Consider the following 26,381-nt stretch of genomic DNA (forward strand, 5'->3'; position numbering starts at 1 on the left):
AAAAAAAAAAAAAAAAAAGGTAGTGGGAAGGAAGGACTGATTACCGCGAGATTCAAAAGGTGTTGGCAGATGAGATCTATTGGCCTTGGGAATTGAGGGGAAGGTAGCATGGTCTAAGATAAAGGATAAATCGCTGGATAATTGGAAATACCTAAGATAAGTCAGGCAGGAAGGAGCAGGCTTGGGAAAAGATAAGGTGGCACCTCCAGAAGGATATATCTCCATGTCAAATCTAGAGCTCAGGAGACATGGATGTTGGAGTCAATGTAAGCCAGCAATTAAAGGACCAGAAGTAGAAGGACTTGCCTGGGAGAGAGTAGAAGGAGAAGAAGAGGGCTTGATGTGTACCGCCCCAGGGCACCTCACCATTCATTCCCCTGTGTCAGTTCTTGCCCACACGGAGTCTGGTTGGCAGTGTTCTGTATTTTGACTATGGTGATGGTTACAGGACTACAAGCATTTGCAAACACTCATCAAATTATACACCTAAAAAGGTGTGTTTTACTATAGATCAATTATAATCATTGAACCTGACTTTTTAAAAATTTAAAGAAGAATAAAGCAAATGAGAAATTAGGTGATATTCTGATTCTATTATCTCCCGTGTCCTTGAGAACAGGATTGGGGACATAGGGAAAATAAGATGCCATTCAGAAGATGCTAGGTGAAAACTTATAGTCTTGAATTCAAATTGAAAATATCCATATGAATCAAGAAGTATTTTGGGCATGGTGGCACACCTTTAATCCCAACAACCTGAGAGACCAAGGCAGGAGGATCCCAAATTTGAGACCAGCCTCAGCAATTTAGAGAGACTCTGTGTCTCAAAATAAAACAAAAAGGGCTGGGTTGTGGCTCAGTGGTAGAGGTTCCTGGGTTCAATCACCAGTACCACACACCCACCCCCCAAAAAAATAGAGAAGGAGAAGGGAGGACAGATGGAAGAAAGGAAGGAAAGAAAAGAAAAAATAGAAAGAAATAGTAATGAACAACCCTAACACTCAAGTTATGGTCTTGAAATACCATTTCCCACTAAAATAAACCAAGCTTCCTGGACAAAACCTGATTCCAGCTGGTGTGTGCCTGAAATCCTAGGGACTTGGGGGCTGAGGCAGGAGGATTGCAAGTTTGAGGCCAGACTCAGCAACTTAGTGAGGACTAAGCAATTTAGCAAGACCCTGCCTCAAAAGAAAGAATAAAAAGGACTGGGGGGATGTAGCTCAGTGGTAAAGTGATCCTGGGTTCAATCCCTAGTACCAAAAAAAAAAAAAAAAGAAAAGAAAAGAAAAAAAAGCTAATTCTAGGACTAAAATAAGAAATGTGTAAGATGAGCTTAGAAACTCATGTCAGAGGCAGGGAAATCTATCAAAAACTGACAGAAACATGTTTGAAGGATTTGGGAACTAATTCAGAGAGACTGCCATTGGCCAAGGATGGGACAATTTGAGTACTAGTAAAAATAAAAATATGTCTAAATTCATATGTTCATAATGATGTCAAAGAAAAATTCACGCATCTTGGGAGGGTGGTTGCAAATCAATTCTTTGTTTTGAAAACTGGTAAATAGGACAAGATTCAATATTTTTTCTTACTTTTCCCACTAATACACCACTGAGTAGCCAAACTTTCTCTTTATTGAAGAAGAAACGATAGAAGTAAAACAACATCATTTTGTAGCCCCTCATGAATTGAGCCACCCTGGCTGCTAGCAACACGAAGAGAGCCAACAGGATATTATATGCTTTTGCTCTTTTCTTTTTCTTTTTTTTTGCACTACTGAGGATCAAACCCAGGGACTCTTGCATGCTAGGCAAGCACTCTACCACTGAATCTATGTCCCCAGTCCTTTTTTAGTTTGTATTTTTTAGACAGGTCTCACCAAGTTGCTGAGGTTGGCCTTGAACTTGGAATCCTATTACCTCAGCTTCCTGAGACACTGGGATAACAGGTGTATGCCCCTATGCCTAGCTCAATCCTCCTCCTCCTCCTCCTCCTCCTCCTCCTCCTCCTCCTCCTCCTCCCTCTTATTTTTGGTAGTTGTAGATGGACCACATGCATGCCTTTATTTTATTAGTTTATTTATTTGTATGTGGTGCCGAGGATCCAACCCAATGGCTGACATGTGTTAGGCAAGCACTCTGCCACTGAGTCACAACCCCAGCCCTCATTACTTGCTTCTTGATAAAGAAACAATACCTACAAAGGAGTCTTCTTCCCCCAGAAAAATCAAAATGAATTTGATAGAGCCTCTGGATTTATCTATCAATTTGCAGGAAGTAGAGAAAACAGAGGACAATGAGAGATAACAAACTACATTATAAAACTATATAAAGTTCCATGAACAAATAAATTGCAAGGGGAAAAAAGATGTGGGGTGGAGAAACTATGAATTTAGAAACCTAAAGATATATTTTTAAAAAGACCCTAAACCCATCCTGTGTAAGGATACACAGTTAGATATTAAAACTGCAACTGTAAATGTTGGCGAGGATGTGGTGAAAAAGGTATATTCATACATTGCTGGTGGAACTGCAAATTGGTGCAGCCAATATGGAAAGCAGTATGGAGATTCCTCAGAAAACTGGGAATGGAACCACCATTTGACCCAGATATCCCACCCAATGGACTTAAAATCATCATACTACAGTAATATAGCCACGTCAATGTATATAGCAGTTCAATTCACAATAGCTAGATTACGGAACCAAACTAGATGTCCCTCAATAGATGAATAGATAAAGAAAATGTGGTTCATATACTCAATGGAATATTTCTCAGCTTTAAAAAAGAGTGAAATTATGGCATTTGCCACTAAATAGTTGGAGTTGGAGAATATCATGCTAAATGAAATAAGCCAATCCCACAAAACCAAAGGCTGAATGTTTTCTCTAATATACAGATGCTAATTCACAATAAGGTAGGGGGGCACTAGGGAAGAATAGCATTAACTTAGATTAGGTAGAGGGAAGTTATGAGAGGGAAGGGGAGGAGATGTGGGGATAGGAAATATAGTAGAATGAAACAGATATTATTACTGTATGTAAATATGTGACTATATGACCAATATGTCAGCAACATGTACTCTCAGAAAAATGAGAAATTATATCCAATCTATGTATATCAAAGTGAATAAATGCATTCTACTGTCAATTTTAAAAATAAATAAAAATGCAACTGTAAGAAAGAATGTAACAATGAATATAAAAGTCAGGACAGGTTGCTGGGGGTAGATTAGTGGCAGAGCTCAGTTTGACATGTTGCTGGGTTCTGGGTTTAATCCTCAGCACCCTGTGCCCAAAACAAAGTCAGAACACTGGTTATTCTTTATTGGGAGGGGTTGTGTTGGGTTGGGGTGGCACATGAATAGATTCAGTAGTCATGGCGAGGTGCTGTGTTCTTTCATGGAGGGTAATTACAAGGGTGTTTGCTTTATGATTGATTGTGTCCTACATGATTTTTATATTTTATGCTATTTTTTATATTTGTGTGATAAACTTAAATATTAGATTTTGAATGGTTCAGTAAAGGGTTTTATTGTTTTTGTTATATGTTTTTGTACTGTACCACTGAGCTACATCCTCAGCCTTATTTTTTATTTCGAGACAGGGTCTCACTAAGTTGCTGAGGCCTCGAACTTGCCATCATTCTGCCTCAGCTTCCTGAGTCCCTGAATTACAGGTGTGAGCCATAGTGCCTGGCCAAACTGGCAGTTTCTCATAAACTTTAAAATATGTCCTACAACCCAGAAATTCTACTCCTAAATCATTTCTCAAGACAAATAACATACCCATGAATAAAGAGTCACACACAAATGTTCATAGTAGGTTTTTTTCATAACAGCCTGAAAAGAAACTGTAAACTAAATGGCTATCAACAGGAGAAAAATGAACAAATTGTGGTATAGCAACGCAATGGAATACTATTCAGCAATAAGAAGAACTATTACGTGCATCCACATTAATAAATTCCAAACAGATGCTATGCAAAATAAATCAGACACACAAAAAAAGTACTTACTGTGCAGTTCAAAAAACTGGCAAATATAATCCAGCAGTATCAGTCAGAATAGTTAGTAGTTATATCTGGAGGGCAAAAATGTAATGCTTCCCAGGAAATTTTCTGGTTTGGAAACATTATATATTATAATCCTTTAGTTGGAGTAATTTTTATTATTAGGAAAAGTAGTTTTCCTCTACTCTCACTAAACAAATGCCAATCAAACAGATATCCGTTAATGGGATTTTTATATTTTTATACCGACATTGCCGCTGACAAGGGTGTCCGAGGTGTGGCTGCTGCAAAACAGAATCTATACCAAATTCTCAATCTAGCCCTGGGAATAACTCATCCCTATCATGAATAAAGGTGATAGAGAAAAGAAAGGGAATGCACCATTGAGGGAAGAGAGGAAACTGTGGCTTGAATACAGATAGGCCTTGGTCTTAACCGTGCCACAGAGAAGACCAGGTGTCCTGAATGCCTTGAAATTGAGATTCCCCACCATTTAAATCCTACCCGCCTGTAATACCAGTGACTCTGGGAGGCTGAGGCAGGAGGATCACAAGTTCAAAGCCAGCTTCAGCAATTTAGCGAGGTCCTAAGCAATTTAATGAAACCCTGTCTCAAAAAAAGGGGGGGTGGGGGTGGGGCTGGGGATGTGGCTCAGTGGTTAGACCCCCTGGGTTAAATCCTCGGTATATACATGCAGACATAAACAAATAAATCCTTCCCAAAGGGAAACGGATGATGAAGGGAGCTGCTAGAAAACGGAAGGGCTCTTTCCAGTGAACGGTGTGTGCTTCCAGTTCCAGCCACTAGGGGGCAGACGTGCGGCGCCGGTAACGCTGAAATGTTTTCAGTAATGGAGGAGCTGGAGGCCGAATTGGGCAGCTCGCCAGTGAAAAAGCCAGAAAAGGGACAGGAAACAAAGGCAGGGCAGAGCTGGTAGGCGGAACTAGGGTGTGGACAGACCAGGCGCACACTGCTGAGGTGGCAGCAGGCTACTGAAAACTGGGTGGCAGGGTGAGGAGGGCTCAGCTGAACCCAGCCCCCACATTGCCGCTGACAAGGGTGTCCGAGGTGCGGCTGCTGCAAAAAAGAACCTCTAAGCCAGGCCGCTGAACCTTCTGCTCAGAGAGAGGGGAGCCAGTCCAACGAGGAAGAACAGTTTTCAGAGGGATCCTCCCAGGAAAGTTGGAGAGGATCCAGAAACAAGTACAGACAGAAAATGGGGGTGGCCTGTAGAAAGACAAGGGATGACTTTTCCGGGGAGCGGTGAAGAAATTCTCAGTCAGTAAATTGACGATTGAAATTTTACCAGTCTCCTTCTTCCTGGTTCTTAAACCTCTGATCCCAGTTAAAAATGCAGTGGCAAAAAAAAAAAAAAAAAAAAAAGGAATACTTGGAATGCCTGTCAGTCCGTGGTGTGAATGAGTGATTGATTAAACAAATTTTGATTGAGCCCGTGCTTTGTGAAGATAGACCCTACATTTTAGCTCTATGTGGTCCATCTGAACCAGCAATAAACAAGTCAACAAGTATATAAATAAAAAATCGATCCAGATAGTGAGAAGACAAAGGAGAAAATAGATCAGGTAAGGAAAAAGAGAAAGTCTGGGCAGGGTAGGGGAGTCTTCAGATGAAACGCTTAGGCAAAGTCTCTTTAGCCAGGACTAAAAGCTGAAGAGTTTGCAATGCAAAGATATGTGGGCAAACCTTGCAGACAGAGGAAAAGCACTGTGAGGGTCCAGAGCTTTATTTTTAGACTACTTAGCCTCTGAAATAAGGGGTTAGATTTTATTCTACTCACAGTGAAAAGTCATTATGTTTTAAACCGAACGGTGGTCTGAATTCCTGTGTGTATGCATGCGCGTGTTTTCGCGCTGGAGGTATAGTTCAAAGGTAGGGCACTTGCCTCAAATGCACGAGATGATGGTGCTGTGGACTAGGAAAGAAGCAAAGAGATGGGACTATATTTCTATAAGTGGATGAGCAGCCCGGCCCAGTGGTGCATGCTTGTAATCCGGGCAGCTCAGGAAACTGAGGCAGGAGGATCTTGAGTTCAAAGTCAGCCTCAGCAACTTAGTGAGGGCCCAGTGGAACCCGGTCTCTAAATAAAAAATTCAAAAAAAGGGGGGGGGGCTGGGAATGTGGCTCAGGAGTTGAATGCCCCTGGGTTCAATCCCTGGTACCAAAAGAATAATTAAAAATAATAATAATAAGTGGATGAATGAGCATGGATGGCTGCTAGATGCTTCTCTTGAACAACTGCACGGATGGTAGCCCTGTTCAATGAAATGAAGGACACTGCAGAACCAGGATAGTGGTATTTATGAGGGGCAGAGGTTCAAGAGTTCTATTTTGGACTTGTTAAATCAGAGCTCCTAATACAAACTGGGGATGTGGTAAGTGCTTGCCTGGCATGCATGAGACCCTGTGTTCAATCCCAGTACTGAAAAAACTAAAAAAAACCTCCTAGTAGACTAATAGGTATTCAAGGGAGATGTCAGGTAAGCAGCTCAAGAAAAAGGCAGAGGTAGAACTGTGAATGCTATCAGCATATGGGTAATATTTCAAGCCAGTTACCTAAATGGGATCATCTAGGGACAGAATACAGACAAGTTTAAGAGAGAGTGAGAGAGAGAGAGAGATCCCAGCCCAGCAAGAGCTCTTGGGCACAGGATCTAGAAAGAGAGGCAGCAGGCTGGGGCCAGAAAAGGAGCTTGGGAAGAAGAATTTGAGAGAAGCATAGTCTGTCATAGAAATAGATTTAAAGGGCTGAGAATATGGCTCAAGCGGTAGTAGTGCACTCACTTGGCATGCGCGGGGCACTGGGTTTGATCCTCAGCACCACATAAAAATAAAATAAAAGATGTTGTGTCCACTGAAAACTAAAAACTAAACATTTTTTTAAAATCTTTAAAAAAAAAAAAAAAGAAATAGATTTTAAAATATTTCAAGCCAAGAGGGTGTGGTCCACCATGTTGAATGCTGTTGAGTAAGATGAGAAAGAGAAGTGATGACGACCAGGGCAAGGGCAGTTCAAGCGGAGGGAGGAAGTTGAAAACCCAATGAATTTGAAAATGTAGGTTCTAATGAAAAGGAAAGCTTTAACCTGGACATGATGGTGAAGGCCTGTAATCCCAGTGATTCGGGAGGCTGAGGCAAGAGAATCTCAATTTGAGGCCAGCCTCAGCAGCTAGACCCTGCCTCAAAATAAAAAAGTAAAAAAGGCTGGAGATGTAACTCTACTAGGTTACAATCCTGGTAATAAATAAATACATATAAACAAATGAATGAACAACTCTAGTGAGAACAGGTCTTATAGGAGAAAAGAATACCCAGAGATGTCAGATAAAAGTCCATCGGGGAGCACTGAAGACAATCCAAATAGAAGAGGTTCCCAACCTCTTCTGGCTCACTATCAGAATCATCTAAAGAACTTTTAAACTAAATAAGTTTCCTAGTTTCATCCCAGATCTATTGAATAAGTAAGAGAGGAAACTGGAATCTGTACTGGAATCCTCAGGTAACACTGATCTACCTGAATTAGAGTAGTCAGTGAGCTGGGCAGGAATATTTCCACCAAAGCAGAATAAATACCTCCTCCTGGTTGGAGGTGAAAAGGTTAACATGTAGAATTTTCAATTTGATGGTGGGGAGACGACATTGGGATTTAAACCAAGGGTATTCTATCATTGAACTACATCCCCACCCTTTTTATATTTTGAGACAGGGTCTTGCTAAATTGCTGAAGTTTGATTCAACCTTGGAATCCTCCTGCCTCAGCCTCCAGAGTCTCTGGAATTACAGGCATGAACCACTGCACTCATCTAAAATTTTCAAATTTTAAGTTTATCTCCCCTAACTTTTCCCATCGACCTTTAGAGTTGCTATCATTTGTCTGCTGGTGGGTGATAATAGAACACAAAATGAATATTTACAGAAAAACTCAAGAAACAGGTAACCACTTAGTTAGAAATCTTGCTATTTTTCTTGGATATGTATGCTTGTAACTGTGATGTTACACTGCATGTGTAGAATTAGAGGTATTCTTTTCTGTTATGGAAATTGTTTTCTGTTTTAATGTGGAATTAGTCACTTTATGTAATTTTGATGGTGTTTTGTATATTTCACATAGATTTTCAGATACTTTGCCATCAAAACAGGTCTGAAGATAACTGAAAGGAGTGTTGAAAGCTTCACGATGTGCTATCCCTCCCCTGCTCTCTCTCTCCTTGCTCAGGTAAGCAGCTTCCTCAAGGGAGTTCTAAAAGTCAAATCCCTCTCCCCCTGGAGTTCAGTTTGCTGGAAGAAAGGTCCCAAAATGGGAGAAATTTGATATGTTTGGAAGAAGTAGGAAAAACACCAGTTAAAATAGGAGCGTCTCTCTAAAAGACCATTTTATTAACATTCTTCCTGGATACATCCCTTTACAGTGATGTATTATGTTTATTATCTCGTTTGATCTTTATATCAGTATATCAATCCTGGGAGAAAACTATGCCTTTATCAACTTCCTCTCATTAAAAACAAAACCAAAAACAAAAGACGCGAATAAATAAATGGAGACTTCAGTGGGTTAAGACAATTTTCAAGATTCTTCAGGTAGAAATGCGTGAATTTCTAAGTGACTTGTTCACAATCAAAGAACAACAAAGTGAATGGACTCAGCAATGACAGAAAACAAGCTATTGATACACGTGGCAATTTGGTTAATTCTCCAGGGAATTATGCTGAATGGAAAAAACCAGTGTCAAAAGGCTGCATACTCTATGACAAAATTTCAGAAACAGATAAGTGGCTGGCAAAGGTTAAGTATGGTGGGAAGAGGTGGGGCAGGAGGGCACTGGGTATGGCAGGCAACACAAAGAATCTTTACTGTAATGGAACTGTTCAGCCTCTAGACCAATGGTGGACACACTGACTGCCCCATGTGATTAAAGTGCATATTCTAAACACACACACACACACACACACACACACATACACACACGGGTACAAGTAAAACTGGGGAAATCTAAATAATGGATATCAATATATTGGCTATGAAATTGTACTATAGGTTTGCAAAATATTACCACTGGGGAAAACTAGATAAATGATACATTGGATTTCTCTATGTAATTCCTTACAACTATATATTAATCCACAATCTTAATAAAAACTTATCTTAATAAAATATCTTAATGAAAACTTCCACTGGAAAAAAAAATGAGTGAGTCAGGTTGAGTCTCTGGCACTTTATTCTTGCCTGTGCATTATATCCCACCCCAATTGTAATGGAATAAGATATGATCTTGTTCTTGCAATCCCTAGGTTGACTCATACAACTTTGGGTGAGTGAGTTACAAATGGGGTACGTGCATGCATGAGGTCCTGGGGTTCATCCCCAATACCACAAAGAAAGAAAGAGAGAGAGAGAGAGAGAGGAGGGAAGGAGTTACGTGTGTTATATGTAAATTTTACCCTAGAAGATATAATTAAAGGCTAGGGAGATGGGTTCCCCAGAATAAACTCCCTCAGTGGTCCCCACTTGAAAGCCAGGAGAACCTAAACTCTACACTGATTCTTGCAACACTTTTATATTCTGACACATACACCCTGACTTTTCTCCAACTCTTTTGGGCTGAGTTCAGAAGAGAATATGGAAATAGAGTCAACTAGTGCAAAACATTAAAGAACTGAGAAATTGTCACTCCCAAGCTGATCTTATGCTACAGCAGCCACCAAACCCCTGGTCCTACCTAACAGGTTAAAGTGGAAAAAGAATTTCTCCTTGGGGGGATATGCAAACAATTTATTGGCCTTAGTATGTTTCAGGGGCTTTCATGAGTATCATCAAATTTAATCTAAAAAGTTGGTATTGTTATCTCCATCTTATACCTGAGAACACTGAGGCTTAGAGAGGTAAAGTCACAAAGTAGGACCTTGGGCAGAGCCAGCCTTAAAGCTATATTTGTCTGAGTTCTAAACTTGAGCTCTTTTACCAGGAGAGCTGAGTGCTTCTTTTTAGTAATTGCTGAGCCAGTACCTCCTGTGATGTCTAGTCTCCCGTTGCACTAATACTTGCTTGTACCTTAATGATGGCTCTAAGAATGCTATATTACCTGGCAGTAGCCTGAAGCCAGATTTTAAGTTAGAAAAGTCCTGAATTTGAATCCTGGCTCTGCGAACTTAGGGTCTGTGGGCAAGACTCACAACATTGGTAAGTCTCAATATTAGTTTCTGTAAAGTGGGAATAATGACGAAATCACTGGAGTTGTTGGGAAGACTACGTGTAAATGTAAATGAGGAAGCTCAGTGTCTGACACATTCGTAATGCTTCATAAATTATAGCTATTAAATTATATTAGCATGAGCCCAAGCAGTGATGCTCCATCTTGGCTACACATTGGAATCACCTAGGGAACTCTGAGAGCACTGAGGCCTGGGTCCCACCCCAGAGATTCTGGTTTAAAAGTCTGTTGTGATTCTCAAGATTTGATCATGTGCTTCAGAATCACTTGGAGGTCTTATTAGAACTTAGCTCATTGGACCCAAATCCAGACTCTATATCTGGAATCTGAAATCTTCCAGAAAAATCTCCAAGCTTTCCTGCTTCCTCCATGAAAATTACATTTTTATCAAATGCTTTTTATGTACTGGGTGTTACACTGACAGTTTTACAAATGGTATATCACATTTAGTACTCACAACAATTCTAGTTGTTGTTATTGGTACCAGGGATTAAACCTAGGGCTGCTTTACCATTGAGTTACATCCCCAGCCCATTTTGTTTTAATTTTTTTTAAATTTTTAATTTTAGATGTTGATGGATCTTTATTTTGTTCATTTATTTATATGAGGTGCTGAGGATCATTGTCTCACACGCGTTAGGCGGTTACTCTACTGCTGAGCCACAACCCCAGTCTCCTCATTCTTTAATGTGTTTTTTTGGAGGGTACCAGGCATTAAACTCAGAGGCACTCAGCCACTGAGCCACATCCCCAGACCTATTTTGTATTTGATTTAGAGACAGAGTCTTACTGTGTTGCTTAGCACTTCGCTTTTGCTGAGGCTGGCTTTAAACTCAGGATCCTCCCGCCTCAGCCTCCCAAGCCACTGGGATGACGGGCATACGCCACCATACCTGGCCCCTCTTTAATTTTTATTTTGAGCTAGGGTCTTGCTAAGTTGCTGAGGCTGGCCTCAAACTTGTTATCCTCCTGCCTCAGCCTCTGGAGTCACTAGGATCACAGGTGTACACCACTGCATCTGGCTCTTCCAAATTCTTTTTTTGGTACTAGGGATTGAACCCAGGGGCACTTAACCACTGAGCCACATCCCCAGTTCTTTCTACTTTTTATTTTGAGACAAGATCTCACTAAATTGCTGAGGCTGGCCTCAAACTGGCTATCCTTCTGCCTCAGCCTCCCAAGCCATATGCCACCATGTCCACCTCTTCCAGATTCTTTACACATTGCTAGGCAAAAAAATCTCACTGTAGGGAGAGTTCCCATTCAGGGAGTCCCACCCAATGCCTACCTATCTTACTCCAGTTATATACTCTGTAGAGCGTCTGTCTATATTCTGTATAATAAAGTGCCAGGGTTTATTCTATTATCCCTCTCTGGAATAAGTTGGACCTTTGTATCCTTGAATTCCACATCTGTGGATTCAACCAGCAATGGATTAAAAATATTCAGAAAAGGGCTGGGGATGTGGCTCAAGCGGTAGCACGCTCGTCTGGCATGTGTACGGCCCGGGGTTCGATCCTCAGCACCACATACAAACAAAGATGTTATGTCCGCTAAAAAATAAAAAAATATATATATTAAAAAAAATTCTATCTCTCTCTCTCAAAGAACTCACTCTTTAAAAAAAAAAAGAAAAGAAAATATTCAGAAAAAAATTCCAGAAAGTTTCAAAACTTGAATGTGCTACACTCTGAGCACTATGCTGAATCCATGTGAATTAAGAGACACGTAAAAGCTAGGCACAGTGGCTCACACCTGTAATTCCTATGACTCAGGGGACTGAGGTAGGAGTATCACTTGAGCTCATAGATTCAAAATTAGCCTGGGCAACATAGCAATAACTTATTTAAAAAAATAAAAATAAAGAGAGAAGTGCAGGCACATCTGCTGAAGCCTCCATCATTTCACAGATCTTAGTCTCTCTCCAGCAGTTTTTGAGCATTGTTTGCCTCCTTTGTACACCATGTAAATAGACCTATTTGGTTGCATCTGTGCTCAGTGTGTAAAACCTTTTTCTGTATATTCCCCAAACATACAGAATAATGACTATTTACACAGAATTTGCATTTTTAAAAATATTTTTTTAGTTGTTGTTGGACACAATACAATATCTTTATTTTATTTATTTATTTTTATGTCATGCTAAGGATCGAACCCAGGGCCTCACACATGCTAGGCAAGCGCTCTACCTCTGAGCTACAACCCCAGCCCAGAATTTGCATTTTATTAGGTATTATAAGCGGAATAGAGGTGATTTAAAGTATATGGGCTGGCTGTGGTGATGCATGCCTATAATCCCAGGGGTTCAGGAGGTTGAGGCAGGAGGATTGCGAATTCAAAGCCAGCCTCAGCAAAAGCAAGATGCCAAGCAACTCAGTGAGACTCTGTCACTAAAAATACAAAATAGAGCTGGAGATGTGCCTTAGTGGTCAAGTACTCCTGAGTTCAACCCCCAGTAACCTAAATAAATAAATAAATAAATAAATAAAATATATGGGAAGTGCATAGGATATATGCAAATATTATCTCATTTAAAATAAGGGACTAGGGCTGGGGTTGTAGCTCAGTGGTAAAGCCCTTGCCTAGCATGAGTGAGGCACTGAGTTCAAATCTCAGTACCACATATAAATAAGTAAAATAAAGGTCCACCAACAACTAAAAAAAAAAAATACTTAAAATAAATAAATAAATACAATAAAACAAAGGACTATGGGCTGGAGTTTTGGCTCAGTGGTAGAGCACTTGCCTAGCATGTGTGAGGCACTGGGTTTGATTATCAGCACTGCATATAAATAAATGAATAAAATAAAGGTTCATAACATCTAAAAAAAACTTAAAAATAATAATAAAAATAAAATAGGGGACTAAGCCATGCCTGTAATCCCAGCAATGAGGGAGGTTGAAGCAGGAGGATCACAAAACCCAGCCTCAGCAATTTAGTGAGGTCCTAAGCAATTTTGCAAGAAAATAAAAAGGGCTTGAGATATGGGTCAATGGTTAAGCACCCCTGGGTTCAATCCTTGGTACCAAAATAAATAAATAAAAGAAGGAACTTGAACACTCATAGGATTTTAGTGTGGGGGTCTCCCAAAACCAGTCCCTCTGCTGATATACAGGTAAAATCACATTTGCAATTTAAAAGATATTAATAAGGATTGTGGGCCTGGTGTGGTGGTTTACACCTGTAATCCCAGCAACTCAGAGGCAAGGCAGGAGGATTCCAAGTTCAAGGCCAGTTTCAGCAATTTAGACAGATGCCAGCTCAACATAAAATAAAAAGGACTGGGGATAGTTCAGTGGTATAATGCCTCTGAGTTCAATCAGTGTCCAGCATCTATCTCTCTCTCAAACACACACACACACACACACACACACACATTTACATACTCACACACAGGGGAATGTGGAAAAGTAATAATCACTAAGACTTGAACTGCTCTCAGGTGTACTATCTAGAATTAAAATTAAAATTCTGAGGACATAAAAGAACCAAAGTGTTCTTTCTGTTCTGTCACTCAACAATCAAGACAGGAAACTTCTGTGACTTCTGGTCACTAAGAAGCATGTGAGGATTTCTCCTCAACAACAACCAATCAATACGTTCTGTACACACACACACACACACACAAAAAAAATCTGACAAAATTCAGCTTCCATTCATGCTCAAAACACTAAAAAATCTAGAGATAGTAGGAACATATTTCAACATTGTAAAAGCTATATATACTAAACCCAAGGTCAACATCATTGTAAGTGGAGTAAAATTGAAAGCATTTCCTTTAAAAACCAGAAAAAGACAAGTATGCCCTCTTTGACCATTCCTATTTAACATAGTCCTTGAAACCCTAACCAGAGCAATTAGACAAAAGAAAGAAATTAAAAGAATATAAATAGGAAAAGAAGAGTTCAAACTATCCCTATTTGCTACAACATGATTCTATATATATAGAAGACCCAAAAAACTCCACCAGAAATCTCCTAGAACTCATAAATGAATTCAGCAAAATAGCAGGATATAAAATTAACACCCATAAATCAATTGTACTCCTATATACCAATGATAAACCAGCTGAAAGAGAAATCAGGAAAACTATCCCATTCACAATAGTCTCAAAAAACAAACAAACAAACACATACCAAAATATTTGGGAACCAATCTAACAAAAGAAGTAAAAGACCTCTACAATGAAAACTGCAGAACACTAAAGAAAGAAATTGAAGAAGACCTTAAAAGATGGAAATTATGGCATTTGCCAGTAAATGGATGGAACTGGAGAATATTATGCTAAGTGAAGTAAGCCTATTCCAAAAAACCAAAGGCAGAATGTTCTCCCTGAAACGTGGATGCTAACTCATAACAAGGGAGGGGAAGATTAGAAGTTCACTGGACAAAGGAGAATGAAGGGAAGAAAGGGAGGATGAGACTAGAAAAGACAGTAGAATGAATAAGACATACCTTTCCTATCTTTACATATGAATACACTACCAACAAACTCCAGATCATATACAGCCACAATAATGGGATCCTAATTGGAACAAGTTATACTTATTCTATGTATGTATAATATGTCAAAATATACTCTACTGTTGTGTATATCTAGAAAGAATAAATAAATAGATAGATAAATAGGTTCTGCTCAGGATGCCAGCTAGAAGTCCTCTAATTGACTTCAGTTCCAACTCTTACCTACCTGGAGATGACTTCAGGTACCAGAGGTTAGGAGCAGTCCCACAGGACTGCCCCCACTTTTGATAGTAACCACAAGTTTCAGGTTGTTTTACCTGAGCTCTTGACCCACTCCCTCCTCCAGTCGGACTAATTTGCTAGAGCTATTTACAGACATCAGAAAAACACTTTTTTCCTCCTCACTACTAAGAATTGAACTCAACAGTGCTCTACCGCTGAGCTATATTCCCAGCCTTTTAAAAAAATTTTATTTTGTGATAGTCTCATTAATTTGCTCTGGTTCTCCTTGAACTTGTGATCCTCCTGCCTTAGTTTCCTGGGTAGCTGGTATTATACTCAGGCATAAGCCAGCCTGCCCGGTGGGAAATAACTTATTTTCTTTTACAGGTTTGTTGTAAAGGATACAGGTGAACAGGCATATAAGGCAAGGCATTTTTATCAGGAGCATAGAGCTTCTCTGCCCTCCCTGGGTGGTCACTCTCCTGGAACCTCCAGATATGTGTTCATTTATCTAGACACTCTCTGAACCCTGTCCTTTTGGGGTTTTAGGGAAGCCTCATTACATAGGCATAATTGACCATTGGTCATTGGTCGGCTCAATCTTCAAACTCTCTCCCTTCCCAGACACTGGGGGAAGGGGCTTAAACTCCCAGCCGGCTAATGCTGCCTTGGTCTTCCGGAAACCAGCCCCCATCCTGAAGCTACCTAGAGACTGCCACCCAGCAGTCAATCCATTAACATACAAAAAGACATTTATTACTTTGGAGATTCCAAAGATTTTAGGAGCTCTTTTTTTTTTTCCCCCTCTCTCCTGGAAATTGGGATGAAAAGCAAATGTATATTTCATAATATCAGAAGAGTAGAGAAAGAGGGCTCAGCAAGAAGTCACCACACTGTACCCCAGACACGATCATTCCTTGCTCAGTTTCCTTGTTATCTCACAGGCAGTTTAGGGTTCAGAGATGTGGTTGACCCTGTCAGAGCAGTGTCTTAGTAGCTTACTGGAGGAGGATACAAAATGGATTTAAGATGGCAACCCTGGGGTCTCTGGGGTCTGGGAGGCCAGTGTAGAGGCCTTTGGAGGAGTTGAGTAAAGCAATTGGAAGAGCCTGCACCAAGCAAGAGAAAGTAAAGATACAGAGGGGTTGCTGGCGTGAGATTTTAAGGAACAAAAATGTCTGCAAGGGGAGATAAGCAAGGAGAAGGTTGAGCATGATGCAGAATTCTACTTACTGTGGCTCAGAAGGGAATTTAGAAATGTTGAGAGCCAAGAAAGATGAGTGGTTTTACAGGCAAAGAATAGAATGAGTTTAGTTTGAGACACATGGATTCTTTTTCTTCTATTTGTAGAGGCATTGAAAACTTAACTCTTATTAACCAAATATGATAGGTGTTGTGATAAAGGTTTTATCTTTTTTTTTTTTTTGTACCAGGGATTTAACTCAGGGACACTTAACCATGAGCCTCATCCCCAGGCCTTTTTTTTTTTTTTTTTCCTTTCTTCCTTCTTTTTTAAAATTGTTTTATTTTGACACAGGATCTTGGTAAGTGACTTAAGGCCTCACTACATTGTTGAGGCTGGTCTCAAATTTGCAATCCTCCTGTCTCAGCCTCTGGAGTCACTGGGATTACAGGCATGAGCCACCATGCCCATCATGTTAAAGGTTTTAGAAAACTTATTTCTCAATTCTTTGAGGGAAGGGACTCCTATTTTCACATGAGACGAAGAATCAAAAATTGCTTAAGGTGACCTATCTAGTAGGTGGTAGAATCAGGATTCATGCCTAACCTCTGAACCAGAGGATATTAGCACTGAGAAGCAGAAATGTTGAAAGTCATCCACGAATGAAGTGTAGTTGGAGACAAGATGAGAGAAGGCAGAGTGAGATGGCAATTGGGGAGGTATATCCTGCGCATGAGCAAGCTATGCCGTTTACGTAGACTGACATGCTGGTATCTTCCCACAATGTCAGAAAGTTTTGAATATCAGTAAACTTACTAAGCTCCATCAGTTTCATCTGCTTTCCTTTGCTCCTGGTCTCACTTGGTAATTGTGACCATGGCAGTCGCAAATTCTTTTTTCCATTTGGATCTTAATTATTAATGTCTATAACACTTAAATCCACTTCACACAGTGATACATAGGTTAGACAAAGGCTGAGAAAGTGTTAAGGAGGTCACAGGATTTAAAGAGCTCTACAGAATGAAGAGCGTGGAAGCAGAGAGTTAATACAAATGCCAAGAGTCACTGCAGGTGGTCAGATAAAGGGTAACAACCCAACTCCTGCCTGGTGCAGGCTGTAATCCTGGGGATTTGGAAGACTGCAGATTCAAAGCCTGCCTGGACAATTTAGCAAGACCCTGTCTCAAAATAAGAAATAAAAAGGGCTGAGGATATAGCTCAGTGGGTGTAGATTCCCCGGGTTCAATGCCCAGTACCACCAAAAAAAAAAAAAAAAAATCTTAGAATTCAATCCTCAGTACCAAACAACCAACCAACAACCCAACCTCTCAGTTGTTAAGGCAAAAGGGTGCTAATAGCAGAGTTCCAAGTGGGCAGAGCCACAGCAAGGGGATCATGCTGAGCTACATGTCCAGGGACAGAGTCAGAAGTTGGTTGCCTGGCACTGTGGTGAAGTGTTCACCGGGCAGTCCATGATAAGGTCAATCAGTGTTGCTATGTCACAGCAACATAGGTGCTCCTCCTTTTATATTTCAAGTGAGGAGGTTGCATCATTCATTGGTCTGGTATTTCTGATAAAATCTCATGCCTACTTTCTTTGGTATGGCACTGATAAGTCCAGGTGACTATGTGCCATTGACAATTTATTAAGTTCATGGGTGGTAATTTTTTATTAGCTCGAGTAAGTTATCCATCAGTGTGTGCCTCGTGTTTGTGCTGAGCAGCTGGTGGTTGCTCTCCATCAGTTGTGTGTCCAACATCTGTTGGTTATCTACTCGCACAGACAAAGCACTTGTATTCAAAATGGAGCAGCTCAGGGCAAGCTAGATCTCTATAGGAAATGAGTAACTCAGTGCAGGGCACAGTCTGCTCTCTACAAGAGAAACTGCCAGGGCCACCGAGAAAGCCCAGAGAAGTGGGAGGAGGACCAGGACAGCCTGTTCCCTTAAAACCCAAGCAGAAGGAAGAAAGGCACATACAGTACCATGGAGTAAGGAACAAAACAGCAGCTGGGCTATTTAGCAGCCTCTCATTGGTGATGTTTGCCAGCTAAGTGTCAGCCGTGTGGGGATCTAAGAATTGAAGGTTGCTAGGTTGAACAAGGGATCAGAAAGGAAGAAAGGGAAGACAACAATTTTTAAAATTTTGAGGTGGTAGCTTTGAAGAGCAGAAATGAGCAAGGAACATAGCTAGAAGAGAGTTCAATAAAGGGTTGCTTGATGAGAGGGAGAGTTTGAAAACATAATTAAAAAAAAATATATATATATATAGTTAATAATTTAAACATCTGTAATTATGACATCTTTCAAACACTGAGAAGCATAGAGAATGATGTAGTGAATATCAGTGCATCTGGGTATCTTTATCATATTTAATATTTTATATATATATAATGTTTTTTTTAAAAGCCTATCATACTTAAGTTTTCAAATGGGGAAGATTATTACCTGTCTTCCTGGGGTCTATTGAGATAAAGATAAGAATTTTTTTTCTCATTGAGTGAAGTGGCCTTAGGCCTTTGGAGATGGTACCTGTAATACCTCCTCCCTGGGACAAGTCTGCTTAGTCAGGGTGGGGAGAACTTGACTTCTGTGTGGCCAAGTTGGATAATACTTACATTCAAAAACAAGATTAACCAGTACATTTTTCTTTCTGGGCATGATTCCTGTCAAGTTTTTAGAGTCAGAGTCATATTAGCCTCATAAAATAAGAAACATTGTAAAAAAAAAAAAAATCTCCATTTTTCTTAAAAAAAAAACAAAAAAACAGTTTATGGGGCTGTGGATGAAACTCAGTGGTAGAACATGTGCTTAGCATGCACGAGGTCCTGGGTTCAATCTCCAACACTAGAAAAAAATTGATTTCTCTATTATGGGGATTGAATGGTTTTTGACATTTAAAAGTTTTCTAATAATTCTTTGGGCCAAATGGCCATTTTTACCAAAGCAGAAATTTCTTCTTTGAAGCTAGACATGGTGGTACTACTTACTATAATCCCAACTGAGGCAAGAGGATCCTAAGTTCAAGGCCAGTCTGGGAAATTTAAGGAGACCCTGTATTAAAATAAAAAGGGCAAAAAAATTAATAAAAAGGGCTGAGCAGAGAAGTAGAGCACACCTGGGTTCAACCCTCAATCTCTACCCCTACAAAAAAATCTACATGGAGTTTACGATTTTTTTTTTTTTTGGTACTGGATTGAACCCAGGGGCATTTTATCACTGAGCTATATGGCCAGCAGCCCTTTTTATTTTTTATTTTGAGACAGGATCTCACTAAGTTGCCTGGGCTGGCTTTGAACTTTCGATCTTCCTGCTTCAACATCTTGAGCCACTGGGATTACATACTTGGGCCACCAAGCCAGGTTTAAAAATGTTTTAAGTAAAATTACGATCTTTAAATCTCATTTACTAGAAATAAACACTTTAATAGTTTTACATATATCCTCCCAGTCTTTCATTTTTTTTACATTGGATTGTACACATTGCTTTTTTTGGTTTTGGGTACCTAGAATTAAACCCAGGGGCACTTAATCTCTGAGCTACATCCCCAGCCATTTTTATATTTTATTTGGAGACAAGATCTCACTAAGTTGCTTAGGACCTCACTAAATTGCTAAGGCTTGCCTCCGACTTGAAATCTTCCTGCCTCAGAATACCTAGTTACAGAGATTACAGGTGTGCACTTCTGCATGCTAAATTTTTTATTCTGAAAGCCATCTGTGATAAGGGTTGGGATGTAGCTCAGTGGTAGAGTGCTTACCTAACATGCACAAGGCCCTGTTTTTTTGTTTGTTTGTTTGTTTTGTTTTTTAATAATGTGTTTTCCTTTTTAAAAATATTTTTAGTTGTAGATGGACACAATACTTTTATATTGTTCATTTAGTTTTTTATGCGGTGCTGGGATTGAACTCAGTGCCTCGAGTGTGCTGGGCAAGAGCTCTATCACTGAGCTACAACCCCAGCCCTGGGGGTTCTTTTTTAAAAAAATTTGTTGTTGTTGTTGTTTTAAATTTTATCTTTTTAGCCGGTGGTACACGCCTGTAATCCCAGTGGCTCTGGAGGCTGAGGCAGGAGAATCACGCGTTCAAAGCCAGCCTCAACAAAAAGCGAGGCACCAAACAACTCAGTTAAACTCTGTCTTTAAATAAAATACAAAATATAGGACTGGGGGGACTGGGGTTATGACTCAGTGGTAAACCACTTGCCTAGCATGCATGAGGCTCTAGGTTCAATCCCTGGCACCACATCAAATAAAATAAAGGTATTGTGTCCATGTACATCTAAAAAAAATTAAAGATTTAAAGATATACAGGACAATAGAGTGCAGTTTGACATATTATACTTACATAGAATATAACTTATTCTAATTAGGATCCCATTCTTGTAATCGTACATGAAATAGTGTTTCACTGGTTGTGTATTCATATATGAACTAGGAATGTTATGTCTGATTCATTCTACTTTCTTTTCCCTTCCCTTAATTCCCCTTTGTCTAATCCAATTAACTTAACTTCTATTATTCCTTTTCCCCACCTGCTTTACCCTGGGGGTTCTATAACCAGTACTGAAGAAAAAAAAAAGTGTGGTGAAAAATATTTTTTTAACATTCATATTTAAACATTTATTTAGCAAATATATCTAAATTATTATAGCTAGGTTAAATAATAGCCACAAAACAATCATGAGTTGTTGTTGGTTGTTTTTTGTTGTTTGTTTGTTTGTTTTGATACCAGAGACTGAACCCAGGGGTGCTTAACCACTGAGCCACATCCCCAGCCCTTTTTCAGGGTCTAAGTTGCTTAAGTCCTCATTAGGTTGCTAAGGCTGGCTTTGAATTTTGTGTTCCTCCTGCCTCAGCCTCCCAAGCCACTAGGATTACAGGCATGTGCCATAGGTGCTGGGCCCGGGCTTTGATCCTAACCACACAAAAAATAAAATTAAAAAAAATTTTTTTTGGTCTAAGAATGCCATTTGTAGAAATAACACCTTGAGATATTAACTATCTTTGTATCTTTCCCCTACAGGATTAAATAAATTGAATGTCACGACTGTATTTGGAGAGAATGTGTTTCCCTACTTTCTACCAGTAAGATCTTCTCACATGTAAACTCTACCATAAATTTTCCTCTTCTGTAATTCCTTAAATTCTTTCAGTGTTATGAAAGTCACATATTAACTTTTCAAATATACTCTTATGATTCCTTTTCATCTTTCACTCTGCCAGATTTACAAACAGGTTTGGTGACTCTGTGATTTGGCTCATTCAGGCAGTAGGAAACATGTTTACAAGGGAAGAGAGACCACACCACACACCAGGCAATACCTACCTGTGAGCCATTTGGCAGGGCTGGAGGATAGAGAGGGAAAGAAGGAAAGGGGATGGCTGAGAGACTGGGAAGACAGGGAGGTCAAGGCCATGAGGTGTCAGCAAGGTCAAGTTCAAGGTTCAGTTGAAATTAGGAGGAAAAACAACTATAAAGAATCATGATTGGGGCTGGGGCTGTCGCTCAGTGGTGGAGCACTTGCCTTGAAAGTGTGAGGCACTGGGTTTGATCCTCAGCACCACATAAAAATAAAGAAAGAAATTGTGTCCATCTACAACTAAAAAAAAATATGTTTAAAAAAATGAATCATGATTGTACTGGGGTTGTGGCTCAGTGGTAGAGTGCTTGCATAGCATGTGTGAAGAAGCACTGGGTTTGATTCCCAGCACCATATATAAATAAGTAAAATAAAGGTCCATTGACAAGTTAAAAAAAAAAAATCATGATTAAGAAAATGCATTTGATTTTTCAATTGTTTGCTTGTTTTTGTTTTTTGCAGCATTAGGGATTGAGTTCCCTTAAAACCAAACAGAAGGAAGAAAGGCACATGAAGTACTTTTCATGCTAGGCAAAGACTCTACCACATCACCAGCTCAAAAGAATGCACTTGGGAACCCAAACTGGTTCTGTGAACTGTGGAATATAGAACAAGTCACTCAATGTCTATGGGCCTCAGATTCTTCATCTGTAAAGTAAAAATAATACTAGGGTTGTTGTAAGGAATAAATTATATTCTCTATCTGTAAATCAATTAACATAATATCTAGTATACAATAAGTATTCAATAAAAAACATTATCTTCATATAATTTTCCTTAGAAAGCTTGTAAGATTTCAGATGTAGAATTATGATTAAGTAATGTTTATTACACTTAATTATTTCCTACCCTGTTTCTTAGGAAAACTTCCACATTATTATAGCACTTTCCTATTATAGGATGTATTCAGCATTTTATGTTTAAGACAGGGTCTTGTTAAATTGCTCAGGTTGCCCAGGAACTCTTGGGTTCAAACGATCCTGTCTCAACCTTCAGAGTAGCTGGAACTACAGGCATATCACTGCATCTAGTTTCACCATTGTATTTTAATTATTTGTTTTCATTCATGCAGCACTGAAATCTAGGGTGGGGCTTTATTCTTGTTTATGTTCTCAGGGCACCAGACATTTTGCAGGTTAATTTGGATTTGGAAATCATTCACATGGAGGCAGATCACTAATGTAAATGAGAAGGAGGTGGTCATCACAGGTTTAGGAAGTTAAACACTTTGCTGTTTATTTAGTAAACAGTCTACAGATTTAGTTTCTGTTCTTATTAATCGCGCATTTCTAAGTGTCACTGAAACATATTTTCAGAATATCCTCATCTGCTGAGTTCAGTATTTGGCTTCTTGATGGCTGCCTATTTATAAAATTGATAATAAACACAATGATAGTTTATTAAAAATTTAAAAAGAACAAACCTAACAGTCGTTCTCTGCTGCTGTATTGTTTACACACAGACAGAGGCAGCTGCCCTCTAAGAAGTCTGCACTTCCTGTTTTGGTAAGGAATAATAGAAAAGGCAACCAGTTAGAAGTCACAGCTGGGTTTCCAAACGGGCTTTGCTGCTTACTAGCTATGTGAACTTTTAAAATTTTATTATATATTTTGTTTGATTCAATATATCCAAGGTATTATTTCAACATGTAATCAGTATAAGCTTTAGAAATCCAGAGTATATTTTATTTACATTTGTTGCACATCTTAGTTCCGGTGCCTGCGGTTCTGAGTCTCAATTTCCTTATTTGTGAAATGAAGATAGAGTTGTCCAGGTCCCTGAAACGGTTTTAAGAGTGCACGTGAACCTGCACTCCACCCTGCACAGAGGGGCGCCCAATAAGTCTGGTATCCTTTCAGTCCTTTCTCCCACTCTGCTCTGTCTCCTAGCTGTGTGAACTTGAAGGAATCATTTAACCTATCCAATCTCATTGCTTTCACCTGTCAAATGACAACAATACCTTCCCTTCTTTTTAATAGATATGAATATCAAATTAAATATTGTATATTAAGTTTTTGTGTGGGTATGTGTGCTGCTAAGGATTACATTGAGGGCCTCCCACATGCAAGCCAAACACCAACCACTGAGCAATACCCTGACATCCCCCAAATCCTTGAATAGTTCTGTTCAAATGTAAAGTAGTATTCTCACAAGAAATTCACTGGAGAGCTTTTTTTTTTTTAAAGCCTTCTATAACACAGGTGTTAAGTTAAATAGAAAGTCTTCTACTCAAATTTGGATACTATGACATATATTAATAGCACAGTTTAGTTATTTGCAGTCATGTCCAGTGCTGGGCATAATCTCTAGTAGAAAGTGTTGAATTAATGAAAGAAGGAAGAAATTTGGATAGGGGTGCAAACAGGAGATTTCTGGCTTCAGAACCGTGGGAAAGTTGGGCACAGTTGCTGTGCGAATTAAGTATGGTGATCACCATGGGCTATTTTTTTTTTTCTCTTNTTTTTTTTTTTTTTTTTTTTTTGGTGCTGGGGATTGAACCTTCCACATGTTAAGCACATGCTCTGCTACGGAGCCTTACCCCCAGCCCTGATCAAAGGCTCCGCGCCCCACCCCCCCCCCCTTTGCATTTATTTGCAGTGCTGGGGATTGAATGCAGGCCCTGGTGCAACTAGGCAAGCATTCTACTGGTCTTCATCTCCAGCCCCTGACCAGGGCTTTTAAAGCAGAGTATCCGGAGAGTAGGCAAAGCTGGCTGTAGCCCCTTAAAGATGGAACTGTTTTACTTCTGTTTTGTTCCCACTGGAGCAACCTGACTGATACCTTTTGACTAAACTAAGGAGGTAGGGAAGGCATAGAGAAAGGCAGAATCAGCATTTTTGTCTGAAAATAGTCTTAGTTAGCCACACGCCATCAATTAATAAATTAATAACAATTAAGTATTGAACAAACTTAGCACATAGTCCTGTCCTCAACACACTTACCTGACTGTTTCCATTCCTACTTCTGTGAGCCAAAGAGGACTGCTGGCTGCTCAGGCCTGCCTGATGCTGGGCCGTCTGCCGTTTGCTCAGCCACTGCCTCTGCGGAGAAAAAAATCTTTCCTACTGCTTGTAAGCATCATAAACTTCAGTTTTGGGATGTAGCTCAGTGGTAGAATACTATCTTACCACGTGAGAGGCCCTGGGCTTAACCACTAGGAGCCTTCCACCCTCACCCCTGCAAAAAATAAAATAAAATAAAACTTTTTTTCAAAGATTAGATCAGTGAATTAATGAATCATCAAGTTTTTTGTTGATTTTTGCAATGCTGGTGATTGAACCCAGGGCCTTGCCCATGCTAGGCAAATGCTCTACCCCTGAGCTACACCTGACACCATCAAATATTTTTTGCATTAGTTGAGTAGACAAAATGTGTAAGGATGAAGGGAACTCAGTGTAATGCTTCTAGGAGGAAGAAATACACCAGAAAACATAATTTTAGTGCTATATGATAGGTTCTTTTTTATAACAGTTTATTGACATATTATTCACATACCGTAAAATTTATCTTTTTACAGTATACAATTCAGTGGCTTTTAGTATATCATAGTTTTAAAATCAACATAACTACCCAAGTTTAGAACATTTCCTCACCCTAAAAAGAAACCCTGGATTCATGAACAGAAATTCCCTGCTCTTTCTCCTCCCTTCTTCCCAGCCCCAAACAACTACTAATTTCTGCCTTTATAATTTGCCTATTCTGGACATTTGCTAAGTTTTTTGTGGGGGTACCAGGGATTGAACCCAGGGGCGCTCAACCACTGAGCCACATCCCCAGCCATTTTTAACTTTTCTTTTGAGACATTGTCTCATTAAAGTTCCTTATGACCTCACCAAGTTGCTGAGGCTGGCTTTGAATTTGTGCTCCTGCCTGAGCCTCCCAAGACACTGGGATTACAGGAGTGTACCACCAAACCTGCCTTCAACAATGTTTTATAGTTGTTAGTGTAATAGTCTTTTGCTTCTTGTTAAATTTATCCCCATTTTAATTTTTTGATAATGTTGTGAATGGAGTTTTCTTATTTTCATTTTCAGGGTATTCATTGCTAACATATAGTCATACTGGGTTTTTTTTTTTTTTTTTAAGATGTTTTCTTGCTACATTGCCCATGCTACCTTCAGTCCCAGGATTTAAGCAATCTTCTTGCGTTAGCCTCTGAGTAGCTGGGACCACAGGTGCACACCACTATACCTGGCTTGATAGGTTCTTCAAATACTATGATAGGTGGTAGGGAGAGTTGTAGGAGGGCAGAAAGCAAGTGATCAGCTCTGACTACAAGAATAAGGAAGCTAGAAAAGAGGAAACAGTGAGTTTCACTTATATAGGTGATACGTTAGCAGACTATAGAGAGAAGAGGGGCTACACAAGCAGATTGGAGATAGATGAGCCAGAGCACTGAATGCCCAGACCCTCACCAAACATGATCTGCTACTTTGCCCATGTGATTGCTATCATCTCTGTTTTAAGGGCTTTACACTAAAAAAAGCTTAAAGCCAGTGACCAAGCCATGGCAGGAATTCTATTAGCAGACTGCCTGTCATTGGGAATTATGCTCCAGGATGAAGAATGCAGTTTGAGTGTCCAGTTAGGAAAATGGAGAGCTGAGATAGTAGGTACAACCAGTTGGAGGAGGTAATAAAGAGAACAGAAAATGAATAGACATACTTGTTACTCAAGGTTACCACAAGAGCGTTCATAGCCAGGCGGAGTGAGGCACACCTGTAGTCCCATCTACTTGGGAGGCTGAGGCAGGAAAATCTCTTGAGCCTAAGAGAAAATCTCTTGAGCCTGGGCAACATAGACAGATACCATCTCTAAAAAAGGGACTGGGGCTGTTGTTCATTGTTGGAACACTTGCCTAGCATGCACAAAGCCCTGGGTTCAATCCCACCACCTCAAAAAAAAAAAAAAAA

At 39.7% G+C, this 26,381-nt stretch overlaps 1 long non-coding RNA gene across 1 annotated transcript; it reads left to right on the forward strand.

Annotated features, from left to right (window-relative positions):
- The first annotated feature begins 4,837 nt into the window (after positions 1-4,837).
- On the forward strand, positions 4,838-23,667 carry LOC125610514. Its single transcript, XR_007340507.1, has 3 exons — positions 4,838-5,594; positions 8,141-8,245; positions 21,931-23,667. It is a non-coding gene; the product is annotated as an uncharacterized LOC125610514 (long non-coding RNA).
- Positions 23,668-26,381: the final 2,714 nt, after the last annotated feature.

Source organism: Marmota marmota, unplaced genomic scaffold, assembly GCF_001458135.2.
Source record: "Marmota marmota marmota unplaced genomic scaffold, marMar, whole genome shotgun sequence".
Taxonomy (NCBI): domain Eukaryota; kingdom Metazoa; phylum Chordata; class Mammalia; order Rodentia; family Sciuridae; genus Marmota; species Marmota marmota.